At 35.9% G+C, this 15,403-nt stretch overlaps 1 protein-coding gene across 7 annotated transcripts in view; it reads left to right on the plus strand.

The window, feature by feature from the left end:
- The window catches only part of VPS13B (vacuolar protein sorting 13 homolog B), a 767,155-nt gene that overhangs the window by 215,051 nt on the left and 536,701 nt on the right, over positions 1-15,403 (plus strand). The gene's annotated exons all lie outside the window — the stretch shown is intronic.

A 15,403-nucleotide genomic window follows, 5' to 3' on the forward strand; every position in this document is an offset into this window, starting at 1 on the left:
ACACCAGAGAACTCCTGAATCCAGGGATCATTAATAGATAGGAGCTCATCAAACGCCTCCATATGTACACGCAAACCAAGCACCACCCAAGGGCCAACAAGCTCCAGACCAAGACATACCACGCAAATTCTCCAGCAACACAGGAACATAACCCTGATTCTCAGTACACAGGCTGACGAAAGTCACACCAAACCCGTTAACATCTCAAAACTCATTACTGGACACTTCATTGCACTCCAGAGAGAAGAAATCCAGCTCCATCCACCAGAACACCAGCACAAGCTTCCCTAACCAGCAAACCTTGACAAGCCACCTGTCTAACCCTACCCACAGCGAGGAACGTCCACAATAAAGAAGAACCACCAACTGCCAGAATACTGAAAGGTCACCCCAAACACAGCAATATAAACTTCCAAACTCATTCTGTGAGGCCACCATCACCCTAATACCAAAACCTGACAAAGATGCCACACACAAAAAAAACTGCGGGCCAATATCACTGATGAACATAGACGCAAAAATCCTTAACAAAATTCTAGCAAACAGACTCTAACAACATATTAAAAAGATCATACATCATGACCAAGTGGGCTTTATCCCAGGGATGCAAGGATTCTTCAATATCCGCAAATCAGTCAATGTAATATACCACATTAACAAATGGAAAATAAAGACCATATGATTATCTCAATAGATGCAGAGAAAACCTTTGACAAAATTTAACCTCCATTTATGATAAAAACCCTCCAGAAAGCAGAAATAGAAGGAACATACCTCAACATAATAAAAGCTGTATACGACAAACCCTCAGCACACATTATCCTCAATGGTGAAATATTGAAAGCATTTCCCCTAAAGTCAGGAACAAGACAAGGGTGCTGACTCTCACCACTACTATTCAACATAGTTTTGGAAGTTTTAGTCACAGCAATCAGAGCAGAAAAAGAAATAAAAGGAATTCAGATTGGCAAAGAAATAAAACTCTCACTGTTTGCAGATGACATGATCCTCCACATAGAATACCCTAAAGACTCCACCAGAAAATTACTAGAGCTAATCGATGAATATAGTAAAGTTGCAGGATATAAAATTAACACAGAGAAATCCCTTGCATTCCTATACACTAACAATGAGAAAACAGAAAGAGAAATTAAGGAAACAATTCCATTCACCATTGCAACGAAAAGAATAAAATACTTAAGAATATATCTACCTAAAGAAACAAAAGACCTATATATAGAAAACTATAAGACACTGGTGAAAGAAATCAAAGAGGACAGAAATAGATGGAGAAATATACCATGTTCATAGATTGGAAGAATCAATATAGTGAAAATGATTATACTACCCAAAGCTATCTATAGATTCAATACAATCCCTATCAAGCTACCAACAGTATTTTTCAGAGAACTAGAACAAATAAGTACACAATTTGTATGGAAATACAAAAAACCTCGAATAGCCAAAGCAATCTTGAGAAAGAAGAATGGAACTGGAGGAGTCAACCTGCCTGACTTCAGTCTCTACTACAAAGCTACAGTCATCAAGACAGTATGGTACTGGCACAGAGACAGAAATATAGATCAGTGGAACACAAGAACGCCCAGAGATAAATCCACACACCTATGGTCACCTTATCTTTGACAAAGGAGGCAAGAATATACAATGGAGAACAGACAATCTCTTTTAACAAGTGGTGCTTGGAAAACTGGTCAACCACTTGTAAAAATATGAAACTAGAACACTTTCTAACACCATACACAAAAATAAACTCAAAAAGGATTAAAGATCTAAATGTAAGACCAGAAACTATTAAACTCTTAGAAGAAAACATAGGCAAAACACACTCTGATATAAATCAAAGCAGGATCCTCTATGACCCACCTCCCAGAGTAATGGAAATAAAAAATAAATGGGACCTAATTAAAATTAAAAGCTTCTGCACAACAAAGGAAACTATAAGCAAGGTGAAAAGACAGCCTTCAGAATGGGAGAAAATAATAGCAAATGAAGGAACAGACAAAGACTTAATTTCAAAAATATATAAGCAACTCCTGCAGCTCAATTCCAAAAATATAAATGACCCAATCAAAAAGTGAGCCAAAGAACTAAACAGACTTTTCTCCAAAGAAGACATACAGATGGCTAACAAACACATGAAAAGATGCTCAACATCACTCATTATCAAAGGAATGCAAATCAAAACCACAATGAGGTACCATTTCACGCCAGTAAGAATGGCTGCTATCCAAACATCTACAAGCAATAAATGCTGGATAGGGTGTGGAGAAAAGGAACCCTCTTACACTGTTGGTGGGAATGCAAACTAGTCCAACCACTATGGAGAACAGTGGGGAGATTCCTTAAAAAATTTGAAATAGAACTGCCATATGACCGAGGAATCCCACTGCTGGGCATACACACTGAGGAAACGAGAATTTAAAGAGACACGTGTACCCTGAAGTTCATCGCAGCACTGTTTATAATAGCCAGGACATGGAAGCAACCTAGATGTCCATCGGCAGACGAATGGAAAGGAAAGCTATGGTACATATACACAATGGAATATTACTCAGCCATTAAAAAGAATACATTTGAATCAGTTCTAATGAGGTGGATGAAACTGGAGCCTATTATACAGAGTGAAGTAACCCTGAAAGAAAAACACCAATACAGTATACTAATGCATATATATGGAATTTAGAAAGATGATAACAATAACCCTATATACAAGTCAGCAAAAGAGACATAGATATATAGAACAGTCTTTTGGACTCTGTGGGAGAGGGCGAGGCTGGGATGATTTGGGAGAATGGCATTGAAACATATAAAATATCATATGTGAAATGAATCGCCAGTCTAGGTTTGATGCATGATACAGGGTGCTCACAGTGTGGTGCACTGGGATTACCCAGAGGGATGGGATGGGAAGGAAGGTGGGAGGTGGTTTCAGGATGGGGAACACATGTACACCCATGGTGGATTCAAGTCAACGTATGGCAGAACCAATAAAATATTGTAAAGTAAAATTAAAAAAAAATAAAACAAAAAAATTAAATAAATGGGATTAAATATAATTGACTGAAAGAAGTATTAACAGTATTAATAAAACTTATTATGAACACAGTATTTTTTAATTTATAAATCACTTGCATGTAAGTTTTTCAGTTTTTTTTACAAAACAAGACTGTTCTCAGCACAACAAATTTAGTTTGTCTAACAGAGGAGGAAATTGAGGCTCAGAAGTTGTCCAAATGTTTAACAAGTCAGACTTTGAATCTGAATATGGGTTTTCTCACTGTATAATCAGAGAAGGCAATGGCAACCCACTCCAATACACTTGCCTGGAGAATCCCATGGATGGAGGAGTCTGGTGGGATGCCGTCTATGAGGTCGCACAGAGTCAGACACGACTGAAGTGCCTTAGCAGCAGCAGCAGCAACTGTATAATATTTTTCCACTGTCTCAGTTTATTTATTATTGTGCCTTTTATTCTTAGCATCCATATTGTAAACATTGTACTACCCAGCCTTATACATTCTTACATTTGAGACTCTCGTTTACTTCATATTTATTGTTGTTTAGTCACAAGAAGTTGTGTCCAACTCCTTGTGGCCCCGTGAGCTGTAGCCTGCCAGGCTTCTCTGTTCATGGGATTTCCCAGGTAAGAATACTGGAGTGGGTTGCCGTTTATTTGTCTAGGGGATATTCCTGGCCCAGGGATTGATCCCCTGTCTCCTGCATTGACAGGTGGATTCTCTATGGCTTAGTCACTCGGGAAGCCCTGACTTCATCTTAAATACATTCAAAAGAGCCACACTTCCATGATGTCACAGGAGTGCTTCGTCGTTGAAGTCTTAGCAACTCCATTTTCTCTCTTCCTTCTTCCCCCTTGATCACTTTCTCTACTTGACTGGCGCGGATTCCAGCGAAGGAGCTAAAAGCTCCTATGGGAGTACAGTGCAGCCCACCATCTGAATTCATTGCTACTATTCACAGGAATCAGTGGCAGTTCTGTTAGTTACGTTTGTATAGATAAATAGGGAGACTAGATTCTTCTTCACTTCCTTCAGAAGTAGAAGCACATGGTGACTGTAAGTCATGTATGTAAAATATTTTAAAATAGATTCTCAACATTTTTTCTTTTCTTTTTTTATATATAAACTTTAGCTTTTATTTATATGCTATATTTTGCCTACGGTTTATAGCAGGTTCTGCTTGTTAAAAAGTTCTTTCTTAGTCTTTGTTAATCTGATACTAATGTATAAATACATTTTCGAGTGCCTGCTATTTAGGAATATAGAATGATTACAAAATACTATCAGCTTAGAATCAAAGGGAACTTACAGGACAATCATTCTGAGTCAGTGTTAGGAGTCTTTTTTATATGTCCCTCTTTTTCTCTGTGCTTCAGATCTCTAGGCCTTCTTTAAATTTCTCAGTGGTGATTATGATTTTGCATATTCTGTTTTTTGTTTTTTTTTTTTTCTGTCCGGGATTCTTACAACTGTCCTTACCTCTTTAACTTATCCCTCTTCAAATTTCAGCTTAGTGTTGAGGTCTTAGCTCACGTACTATATCTTCAGGTAGGCTCGAAGGCTTCTTTTTCCTTCCTCACCTTCCCAGTTTGATTATTTCTGTTACATTCATTTTCATAATTAACTGTATATTTCTTTCATAGCACTTAATGACAGTAGTATTTACGTAACTATGTGACTTGAATGCTGTCTGTCTTCACCATTGGACAGTGAGTTCTGAGAGGACATAGTTAGTCACTGGCTGCTTATCATTTTATCTCCAGGACCTAAAATTTCCTGAAATATAGGGAATTCTTAGAAAATCATTTATTGAGTGAATGAATAAATGGATATTTATTACAGATGGTCAAGGGTATGAATGTATTTGACAGATAAATAGTAAATTCTTAATGTATTGCATGTTTACCATCTACTCCCTTCTCGCCCTGTGTTTTCTTCTTCCTCCTTCTCCAGACACACACACACACCCCCACACACCCACACCCACACCCACCCCCCACCCCCCATCGGAGAGAATACCTACCAGTATCTTTCTTTGTTAAACAGATAGAATTAATATTAGGTCCTCATTTTGTTGGACTGAAGCTTCCATTTCTTAGTCTTATAAGTGACATGAAATAATGTGTGTGTGTGTGTGTTTGTGTATGTATGTGCACGCACACGTGTGTGTATATGTGCATGCATATATGTGCTCAGTGGTGTCTGACTCTTTTCAACCCCATTGACTATAGCCTGCCTGACAGGCTCCTGTGTCCATGGAATTTTCCAGGCAAGAATACTGGAGTGGGTTGCCATTTCCTTCAGGGGATCTTCCCAACCCAGGTGTCAAACCTGTGTCTCTTGCATCTCTTGCATTGGCAGGTGGATTCTTTACCATTGAGTCACCTGGGAATCAACCCTATATATACCTGACAAAACTTATTATCTTATGTTTCATTGGCATTTATGTGTGATCATACCTTTTCCATTGAAACCTTCCTCTCTCTTGGCCCTCAGGAGTTATAACACCTGATATCTTCTGCTTTTTTGTACATACTGTGAATGGTGACAGTGACTGCTCTTTATTCTGGACTAGCTTTTAGAGGATACTTGTACAGTGAACAGTATTGGGAGATAGATCCAGTGTCCCTCTGGAGCCAGTGGAGTGCCTGCTTACTGCCCATTATAAAAGATCTGGTTCCTCAACACAGTGTTCATTTCTCCTTTTTTTATTTGAAATACTGTTGATTTACAGTGTTGAATTAGTTTCAGGTACAGGATTAATTTCTTACAATGCATTCCACTGCATGTGCAGTCATACACCCGGATACATCTTTGTTGTTTCTCTGTGAAACTTGAGGGCAAAAGGAACTGATGTAAATACATATCTCGATACTCATGCTGCTTGCTGTGCCATGAGTGATATAGTCCTTTGTCTGACTCAGGAGTCTCCTGTCTTCTACATCATTCATTATAGCTCACAATTCTTGACACTAGCACAGTATAGTCTGTTGGTTCTTCTTATTGAACCGTCTTCATTTCCTTCCTCAAATGTGTTTCTTTCCTTTGTATCTTAAGTATATGTTGTTTCTGATAGTGTGACCAGTCCTCTTCTGTTTATTAGATTTAACCAACAGTGTGTATGTATGTGTGTGTGTGTGTGTTTATCAACTGTATGTATGTATCTGTGTCCATTTATTTTCTCTTGAGAGCCAGCCTCCAAATTTTAACCACCTCTTGACCATTGCCCGATGGATATTTTACTGTTGCCTAACATGGGGTCGTGGAGAGTCGGATACGACTGAGCGACTGAACTGAATTGAACATGTTTAAAGCAAAACTCAGTGTAGTTTCCCTCATCCCACCTGATACTCCATCTTTGAATTTCAGTTAATGTCACCGCTGCTGCTACTAAGTCACTTCAGTCGTGTCCGACTCTGTGCAACCCCATAGATGGCAGCCCACCAGGCTCCCCCGTCCCTGGGATTCTCCAGGCAAGAACCCTGGAGTGGGTTGCCATTTTCTTCTCCAGTGCATGAAAGTGAAAGTGAAGTCACTCAGTCGTGTCCGACTTTTAGCAACCCCATGGACTGTAGCCTACCAGGCTTCTTCGTTCATGGGATTTTCCAGGCAAGAGTACTGGAGTGGGTTTCCATTTCCTTCTCCAGTTAATGGAACTACTTACCTCTTAATGGTGAAAATTTTAGCACTAGGTTAATTGCACCTTCTTTCTCACCTGCATGTGGTAGATGTTCCACAAAAGTTTTTTTTTTTTTTAAACTGAGTAGTCCAGGATAAACAATAAATTTATTTTAGTCACTTCCCATGTGATTTGCCTTCATACTTCCATGACATGTTTGAAAAAGTCTCTTTTAAAATTTAATACAATCCTTCACATAGTACAAATTATCGTGTATTTTCCAGGTATATATAATGAACTTCTAATCAGTTACTATTTGTCTTGAACTTTTGTGCCACTGGAAATTAAAGTTTTTCACACAAGCTACTGTTAAGACACTGTTCTGCATTTTGTAGTCTTAATAAATTTATGAATTTACATGCAGAATGTTACATTTATTCCTAGAAAATTTCATCTGATTGATTTTTTTCACCATTAAGGAAGATTATAATCTTTTAAAATCAGGCTGTAGTTACTTGTGCAAGTAAGATGAACATGCTATATTTGCTTTTGACATATAAAACTCAAAACAACTATTTCTAATACTAGAAAAATAAATGACTTTGAGGATATATAAAAATCATTTAAAACAACTGTACCTCTTAAAATGTCATTTAATTTATAAGAGTTTAAGCTGAACTTTCTATTCCCTGGTTTTGATCAGTTTCAGAAATTGTTTTAACTTTACTAGATTGGTCTGTATTAAAAGTTATTTTCTATTTTACTCATAAAATATGTACTTTTGATTGTAGTTCTTTGGAAGGACGGTCACAGTTCTGTTCTCTGGAAACTCATATTTAAATTGGAGAGATAGTTTTCTTCCCTGATTAAAATATACCAGCAAACACACACACTCTCCTTTCACCGTTTTTAGTTGGTTGGTTAGGATACTCATTGTTAAGTAATCTTCAAAATGAAGACAGTATATTTTGGATTGTAAATTTTTGTTGTTGTTGTTCAAAAAAATTCTTCTCATAATGTAGAATTAAGTAAATTGCTTTGAACTTATGTTTTTAGCATTTTTGACAGGATACATGAGTCAGAATGCTTATATATTGTAGCAATTAAAGACAATTCACATTTGTGGTTTGGGCATAAATGTGTAAAAATTATACCCATCTATCTTGTTACATTTCCTCTCTGCTCCCCGAGGACTTTACTATGTACTTTATCTGTGATTGCTGCCAGTTTTCTATCATGTTCCCACTGGGCTTCTGGTGCAAAAAATCTTATCCCCTTGATGACAGAGCTTGCCTGAATGATTTCATGCTCCTAGCATTTTTGTTCACGGGAATTAGGGGCAAAATGTAACTACAGCTGAACAGAGCGTCTATTTTTGTAATTTTGGAGTTTAGGCTCTGTTATTGGAACTAAATGAAGAGATGCAGGTGTTCTCCAGTCCAAGCCCTTTGGGAGTTTTGATGGTAGATGCTTGAAAAGAAAATGCATGTGTTTCCAGAGTCAAACAGCAGCTGTGAGACAAGGATTTATGTTTTTCTCAGAACTTTGGGATTTCAAAATGTTACATTTAATCACAAGCACAGAAAAGGGAGCAAATGTTAAAGATGTTACGCATAAAAGTAAGTTTACTGATTTCTTTACCATATGAACTATTTGTGGGAATATAGGAGCACAGTGATTTTCAATCAGAATATAAACAATTTCTAAAGGATTATGATAGTTACCAGGACATAGCCTTTTGAGAATGTTGCATTTGTAGCACAGATAATTTTTTATCCTGCTAAGGATTATGCTTTTTTTTTTCTTTTCCATTTAGACAGATACACAGATATGCACACATATACAATGAAAGGTTTGGTAAAATTTTTGCCAAATGTGTTTTCATTATAACTTTTGGGGCAAAAGTTTAGAAAACATTTTATATTAACACAGCCCAAAGGTTTTAAGTATAAGAAAAAGAAAATTCTATCTAGCATAGTAATGAAGGGAATTTTGCACATATATAAAGCATACGTTTATTGTATTAAGGCAGATATACATTTAAAACTTTTTTTTCTTTTTCAAATCATGAAGTTTGTCTTATGGTTGATTCATCTTTAGCTAAGGAAAGCTCTCCCATATTTCTTTGCTATTCTCATATTTTATGTTTTATTTTTTAAAGTAAAATTATTCACTATTTCAACAAATTTTTTGAAAGTTTTCTGAGTATAGAAATAAAATGGTGCATGAAAATCTCTACTGTAAGGAAATTTATGATATATTGAGGAAATAGGCATATAAACACCAAGACTAAATCAATGAACAAATGAATGAATGACTTACTAAAACAGCTTATATTTTGAGTGCAGCTTTACCCATTGTAAACTACATTACTTTGAGCAAGTTAAACTCCTGAGTATTGGTTTCTCATCTGTAAAATGAATGTATTTTTATCTGATTGTTAGGATTGTTATATACATTAAATTACACACTCTGTTTTCAAGTCCATTGTAGTTGTAAAACATAATGCAAACTCTAAGTATTAACTTAGAGTATTCTGTCCAAAGTAGTAATCTTTGTTAATCACTATTTTTATTGAAGGCTCATGGTTTTTCTCTTGAATCCTTTTCTTTCCTATCATGTTCTCTGTATGTCAGCTGATCCCTGTCCACTTTAAATTTTCCTCCAAGTTAACTGTGTAAACCTGTGTTTCTGAAGCTTCGAGCAAATGCTTTACCTAGTCCCAGGATTCTACCTTCTTCCAGATTGAAATGTCTGCTGGATGGCATAATGGTAGGAGTCAGAAACAGTTCATTGGAACAGGAAATTACTTTGCTTGCTTCTTTGAAAGCTCCCATATTCTGGAAGAAAGCCAATGCAAGGAATCTCTTGAGCCTTTTGGGTAACCAGTTGTTTTCCTTATTTATAGCACAAATTCAAAAGTTTGTATCTTTTTACTGCTTGTGTAGTAAAAAGAAACTGGTATTCTGAGTAAGTGATAGCTTCATTTGTAAATAACAAATTATTATATAAGAAGTATTTTACATTGTAATGAGCTTTAAATGAACTTCAGCATAAAATATATAATGTTTTGTATTTTTAATGGATCAAAAAGCTAACATCATTCAGTTTGTTTTTATATTTTAGATAATGATGTCTTCTTCAAAACGAGTTTTTATTTTTACATTTTCTGTTTAGATTTTGAAATTAGCTGTGTAGTAGCTGTCATACTGGTCAAATGAGACATGGAAGCCTTAGTGAACCACTAGGAGTTGATTTACAAAACAGGAGTAAATTTCCTATCAGTTTTTGCTACTTGCTTCTTCCCCCAATTGTTGTATCCTTTCTAGAAGAAAGTTGATTCCAGAGATAATTTTGCATCTGTTCTGTCAACACAGTATTCACAGCAATCATCCTTACGCAGTTAATTCATTTTGTAAATAAATGAAAGTTAGTTGTCCATTAATGTTTAAGAATTTAAGCACTTTGCTGAGATTGTTTTGTTTTAATTTCACCTTCTTCTAACTTCTGTCCTTACTTCTCCTCCTCTTTCTTCTCTCTCTCTCTTCTCCCTTCCCAGTTAATAACCCCCTTGGAGAAGGAAATGGCAACCCACTCCAGTGTTCTTGCCTGGAGAATCCCAGGGACGGGGGAGCCTGGTGGGCTGCCGTCTATGGGGTCACACAGAGTCGGACACGACTGAAGTGACTTAGCAGCAGCAGCAGCAGCAGCAGCAAGCAGCACCAGGGCACTTTGACCATATCACAGGGCAGTCATAACTCTTTATAGGATTCTTTCTGCATGAAACTGGTCAGAACAAGTACATGATAAGTATTTGGTAAATACAGGCTTGTCCTAAAGAAATGATTTTTGCCTTTTGATATAGCCTTTTTGTCTACAGGCCCACATCATTTTATTTCTAAATTGATCTCTGGGGGGAAAATGTAGTCCGGCTTTAGCCTGTTAAAGAATGTTTTTAAAAGTGAAATCTTGTCTCTCTCATATATGTAGATAGATATAAAATGGACAAATGTTAAAGATTATTATCTCATATAGGTATAAAATGAATGAATTTTAAAGATTATTTATTAACATAATTGTCAATGAGAGAACCAGGCAGGTGTTACAACTAGATCAAAGGAGAGTTTAAAAAAAGACGTTTCTAGATCAGTAATACTGTAATAAATTTGGAAATGGACACAAAACAGGCTCCTTCTGCAGTGAGGAACGGAGGTCATTTGTATTTCTACCTGACAGAATTTATTTGCATCTGTAGTGAATAATTCTTTTGTATTGCTATCGGTTCTCTACCATTTAGAGATTTGTAGGAGAACTCAAAGGTAATGATAGGTACAGAGTCCCTCTAGAATCAGACTCAGAAAACCTCTGAAGGTGCTCTGAACAATGCAGAGCTCTTCACTGAAACAGATTTTTTTTTACCTATAAGCCTTATGGAATTCCAGATGACTAGGCTAGTTTTAGCTGAGACGGTTTAAATATAGAGGCAGGTCAGAAGTAATTTTGTGAAGCAGATCTTCAGTACATGGAAGAAAAAGGAAAATCATACCACCGGCAGAGGGCAGTGATGAAGTTAACAGTTTCCTCTCATCAAAGGATACATTGATTGTTGAAGAATTCTGGGCTAGTTCTGTAGACCTTAAGTTGAATTTAACTTTTGAAATCTTGTCATATTAAGTTCCCTTCAGCCAGGTGCTTTGTCAGTATCTGCAACTGCAAAAAGGCCTTATGTTTATTTATTTTGTTAATATATAAGATATTCTGACCTGGTTTTAAAGTAAATAATGTTTTTTCACTTATTAAAAGGCTTTCCTGGTGAAAGTGTTCATACAACAAACATTTGAATACCTTCTATCTCATACTGCTTTAAGTATTGAGAAAGATTATTTCACACACACACACACACACACACACACATTGAGAAAGATTATTTCACACACACACACAAGAGGAGTTGTTGAACCTCACAGAAATAACCTTTGCTTGATTATGTCATTTTTATTTCAGTGGATAATTGTATATTTTCTTTGAGAATTAAATGTTTTATACAGTGTTATCTAAATTATAAGAAGCCTTTCTTCAAATGTGAAAATTAGATCTTATCTGATACTTTCCACTGAAGAGGTGGAATTCTGAAATACTGTGAAAGTATTTGTAAGAATGTAGTAGACAGAGTTGTGCAGAACTCAGTTATAGATAAATAGCAATACAGAAAATAAAAAATGCATCTCAGGAAGATGGCGAGTACTTAAATGAAAATGTGGTGCGATTATTAATTTGTGCAAACTCTCCAGAAATCAATTTAGCAAAACTTATTAAGAGCGTTATAAGTGGTCATCAGTCATAATTCTACTTTAAAGACTATATCATTAAAGGAGTAATCCCAGATGCACTTAAAGATTTGTATTTAAAATGTAAGCGTCATCATATCAACTTACTTATAATAATCACAAATTTTCCTTGTTGTCCAGTAGTAGGGAAATTATACAGATAAATTTAAAGAAGATCATCTTTGAAATCAAGCAATAGAAAATGTATATCATAGAAAAATGGTAATAAAAGCTTATGTGGAAAAATGTTAAACCTACATATAATAAAATTTGGGTTTTTAAAAATTTCTCTTAACATATGTATATACATATATATTTACATATATTAGAAAAATTAATTTTAATAATGATTATCAGTGTTTATGGGATTGTGAATCATTTCCCATTAATATTTACATTCATAGGAAGAGTATTTGGTATTTTCTGCAAATGGTATGCTTGAATATTTCTTTTGTAAAAAGCTTATTTTCAACTGTTTTATGGATTATTATGGTTATCTTTCTCACAAATATGCATTCTTGCACATTAATTCATATATAATCTTTGATATTTAAATAGAATTTCACTTTGAAAACAACACGTGTGTCCTAAAATCCAGAGTTTACAGCTTAGTTTTTATAGATACTTTGGGGGTGTTAATGTATAACTGAATAAAGTAACGGATTTTAAGAAGGCATAATTTCCATTTCTCCTTAAATGGTTTCAGTCTTGTGATTAAAATGTTTAAAATAATTTTATTTTTCCTTCAACTTGTTTTGTATTTATAAAGTGTCTTCCTATTCAGCTATCTGGGATCATTCTACACAAAAACACTTCAGTGAAATTTGATTTAAGTCGCACTTATGAATTAGCTCTTTGGATATTTGAATGGTTAGGATAATTGAATCACATGTGAATATTTGAACTCATAAGATCAAAGAATTGTCATAGTTAAAATTCAAGGCCAACTCAGTAAATTTCTTCTTAAACTCACAGTGAAGTTGAAATACTCTTTTTTAGTGAAAACTAGTAGAGAAACGCTGGGCTGGAAGAAGCACAAGCTGGAATCAAGATTGCCGGGAGAAATATCAATCACCTCAGATATGCAGATGACACCACCCTTATGGCAGAAAGTGAAGAGGAACTCAAAAGCCTCTTGATGAAAGTGAAAGAGGAGAGTGAAAAAGTTGGCTTAAAGCTCAACATTCAGAAAACTAAGATCATGGCATCCGGTCCCATCACTTCATGGAAAATAGATGGGGAACCAGGGGAAACAGTGTCAGACTTTATTTTTCTGGGCTCCAAAATTACTGCAGATGGTGACTGCAGCCATGAAATTAAAAGACACTTACTCCTTGGAAGGAAAGTTATGACCAACTTAGATAGCATATTAAAAAGCAGAGATATTACTTTGCCAACAAAGGTCCATCTAGTCAAGGTTATGGTTTTTCCCATGGTCATGTATGTATGTGAGAGTTGGACTGTGAAGAAAGCTGAGCGCTGAAGAATTGATGCTTTTGAACTGTGGTGCTGGAGAAGACTCTTGAGAGTCCCTTGGTCTGCAAGGAGATCCGACCAGTCTGTCCTAAAGGAGCTCAGTCCTGGGTGTTCATTGGAAGGACTGATGCTGAAGCTGAAACTCCAATACTTTGGCCACCTGATGCAAAGAGCTGACTCATTGGAAAAGACTCTGATGCTGGGAGGGATTGGGGGCAGGAGGAGAAGGGGACAACAGAAATTGAGATGGCTGGATGGCATCACCAGCTCGATGGGAGGTGAGTTTGAGTGAACTCCGGGAGTTGGTGATGGACAGGGAGGCCTGGCGTGCTGCGATTCATGGGGTCACAAAGAGTCGGACACGACTGAGCGACTAAACTGAACTGAACTGAGTAGAAATGAGTGCTCTAAAAGTAGTACTTTAATGGAAGAATAAATAAAAAATCTTCACATCTATAATTATTCTGTTTCAGGTAAAAGCAGATTTATGCAAGTAGAATACTAAAAAGATACTTTTAGAGAGACATTTAAAGATAATCACTGGCATTTCAGGGACATTAGAGGTTGATAACAGTGTTGCTTTTTATTGTTTTACCGTCATTTCCAAATAGTTTATTTTATTTTTCATTCAAGCATTATTTATGATTATTAGACATGCTTAAGTTTACTTCCAGGGACTCCCAGGTGGCTCAGTGGTGAAAGAATTCACCTGCCACTTCATGGAATGCAGAAGAGGTGGATTTAATCCCTAGGTCGAGAAGATTCTCTGGAATAGGAAATGGCAAACCACTCCACTATTCTTTCCCTGGAAATCCCATAGACAGAGGACCCTGGTGAGGTACAGTCCATGGGGTCGCAAAGAGTCAGACATGACTGGTAATTTTCTCAAGTTATGAGTTGTAATTGATGAAAGGCAGGAAATGGCAACCCACTCCAGTGTTCTTGCCTGGAGAATCCCAGGGAAGGGGGAGCCTGGTGGGCTTCCGTCTATGGGGTCAAACAGAGTCGGACACGACTGAAGTGACTTAGCAGCAGCAGCAGCACCAGCAGGCAGAGTTTGGTGAACTGTCTCTGGTTAAAAGGGAAATTGATGGGCCTGAAACTTTCTGATATGGTTACGAGCAGTCACTGAATGGAGAGGGAAGAGGGAAGGAAGAGTAGATAACAGTAAACAAGCAGTTAGTAGGTTAGAGTTTAAAAAACTGATTTTATAAAATCATTGTCAGTTATCCTTAAAATAAGATTTTGTTATAATCAGTAATGCAGGGTAAAAGAATACATGCTTTTTTTAATATATTTTATTTATTTTTAAAATATATATATATATTTTATTGAAGTATAGTTGACTTACAGTGTTTCAGGTGCTCAGCAAGGTGATTCAGTTATTCAAATGCAAATATATTATTTTTGAAATGATTTTCCATCATAGTTTATTACAAGATACTGCCTGTAGTTGCCTATGCTATAGAGTAAACCTTTGTTGCTTGTTGCATATCTGTTTTTTAGTTTGAAATCTAGCATTCTGTTTATACTAAATCAAACAAGTGGAATCAAAATGTCATAATGTTTTTAGTTAGACAAACATTTGTAAGTTTTCTGAAATATATATATTGTACATATTTATATATAAGTTTTTTTTTACATATATAAGTTTTTGTACTACACTTGATAAAGGCTTGAGAAAGAACAACAACAAAAATAGATGGGGAAATTGGAGAACTTAAACTAAATGAAATGGGAACACTGAATATGAAACAGAAAAAGTGAAACAAACTAGATAAAAGATCATCATATAGCTGTTTTTGTTTGTTTGTTTGTTTGTTTGTTTTTAAACTTGACTGCTCATCAGAAACATATCTGGAGCTCTGGAGAAAAAAAAGCAATACGTGAGCATTTGTAGAAGAATACATATGTTCTAAGGAGGAGAGATTTTCCAGGTAATT

Source organism: Moschus berezovskii, chromosome 16 (assembly GCF_049115385.1).
Source record: "Moschus berezovskii isolate FMDL1 chromosome 16, NW_MosBer_1.0, whole genome shotgun sequence".
NCBI lineage: Eukaryota > Metazoa > Chordata > Mammalia > Artiodactyla > Moschidae > Moschus > Moschus berezovskii.